Here is a 2,259-nt window from a genome sequence, read left to right as displayed (position 1 = left end):
CTCTCTGCACTAGAGGCTGATGAACTCAGCATCAAATGCGCCCTGGGGCCCATTATAACCTAAAGAATCTCCTGTGCCTTATGCCATCTTGTTATCTTCTTCAGGTTATCAGAACTTGTTCAGCAAAAAGGAGGAATATCTGGAGAGAGCCCTGCTGTGCTGTCCCTGCTGCAGATAATGGAGTGACAAAGGCCACCAAATGGGACAAGGGACAGACAACATCAGATTCCCATCTGTCTGCAGAGGGCTCCTTCCATTTACTCTCCCTGATCAGGAAGACAGGAAAAGACACTGATGGTCTCCTCTGTTTGCCATTTCCATTAGCTCTGACCTGTCTGCTCTTCCATCCCCAGGCAGAGCTCAGTGCACTCTCACAGAGGGCAGTCGCCCTTCTTTGTCTCCTCACCCATCCATCCTAAAGACTCGGTATCCCCCTTGTGCTACAGTGCAGTTGTGGAAACCATTAAACTGTGTCCCCATGGTCCAAACAGGAGCTCAGGCCTGCAGCTCTACCAAGATTTCCAGCTTCTTGTGTGTTGGTGTTTGCATTAGTGCAAAAGCACAGAAGTAAATATCCTAATTGAAAAGCATCACTGGACATTGCCTGACTGGATAGCTCATCTATAGAATCAGTGTGCAGAAGGTGGCACACAAACATTAGACTGATCGTGGGTCTTGGAGGTGACGTAGCAGCATGGACACACCATGGGCATGGCTTTGCTGAAGGCCCTGTGCTGCTCTTGTAGCTGTGAGTGAATTCACCGGACAGCCGGTGCTATCCCCTCTCTGGCCCTCAGCTGATGCCCAGGAAGGTGGTGTCTATCTCAGGGATTTCCCACACGGTTTACAAGCACTTGCAAACATCAGGAGCAGCCCAGGCACCTTGGGCATCACCCAGTGTCTGTGTGTGAGCAGCTGCCTCCCAGCTGAAGGACCGAGGACTCAGAGCAGGAGCTCACATGCAGGCAACTCCTTGTGCACTTCTGAACTGAACCAGAGAAATCCCAGCTCCTGTGGTTCTGTGGGGAGCCGAATCCCATTTCAGCTCCAGGATTTCTGTCAAGGGATGAGACTCCTGCACTGCCTCAGCTGGATCACTGCCCTGCACAGGGAAAGTCCAAACCTCGCCTTCCTTGTCTGGTTGCCCTTATTGTTTCATCAAACGAACTCTGGGAGCACTCCCCATATGACTCCAATCAGTCCCTGACCACTGGACATGTGGTGGTTAATTGAGCGGATTTCAAAGCACAGTCATGATGCTGTTGTCTTTCAGGAGCTGTTGGCCATGAGGACCCAGGGACATGTCAGGGGAAATGAGTGGGAAGGATAAAAATGACATAATCTGCTGCTTGCTTGTCCAGGTTCCTGGGACACAGGGAGCTCATAAAAGTGGGCAGAGCTGCAGAGAGACAGCTGTGCCCAGGAGCAGATCTCGTGCACAGCACAGCCTGCAGGTGACAGAAGGAGAGGAGAGAAATTGGAGAGAGCTTGCAGGATGTGTGTGGTGTGAGCGGGCTGTGAACTCACTGCAGGAGCATTGCTCACAGACCATGACAAGGTAAGTCTCACAGCTGACCATGAGCTGCTTTTAATTAAGGGGTAACTATAACTGGGACATCCCATAGGAGATCTGACTGCAGGCACTGCATGTTTCTTTACTGTGGAAAAAGCTTTCTGCTCCAGCTGAGACGGGTGCCCAGGGCTGTCCTGCAGAGCAGGGTCCCTGCTGTGCCCCAGGGGCTGTGTGCCGGGTATGGGACTCTGCCGCCTGCCAGGCTCAGCACTCAGCCTGCCCGGGGAGCTGCCCAGGGCGCTGCGGGGAGACGTGTGGGGGGAAGGAGCCCCCGGCAGGGTTTGTGCTGCCACAGCTGCTGCCTGGGGCAGGGGATCACAGCTCCACTGCACAACTGAATGTTTCTGAGGGCACTTTGCAAGAGGAGAGCCAAGGCAGGGGGTTTCCATTTCCTGTTCTGAGGCAAAGAGGTTTGGAGTCAGAAATCTAAAAGGGGCAATAAGAGTTCTGAGAATTTTTCGTCAATCAATTGCTTGTTTTGTGAACAGTCACACATGATGTGCTTTCAGTCTCCCCTTTCTCAAAGGATGGAATTATCATCATTTTCTGTAGGCATGAATAATTCACTTATCCTACAAATAGGCAGCATTTTCTAACTGAAACTGAATGCCACAGAAGCTGGGGTAGGGGGCTCTAAGAGCACTTGGGGTAAAGATATGAGACTTGAAACAGATGAAAATATCCAG

Source organism: Coturnix japonica, chromosome 32, assembly GCF_054131305.1.
Source record: "Coturnix japonica strain WE chromosome 32, WE-NBRP24, whole genome shotgun sequence".
In the NCBI taxonomy this organism is placed as follows: domain Eukaryota; kingdom Metazoa; phylum Chordata; class Aves; order Galliformes; family Phasianidae; genus Coturnix; species Coturnix japonica.
The sequence above is the reverse complement of the archived record's forward strand: the minus strand, read 5'-3'. Positions refer to the sequence as shown.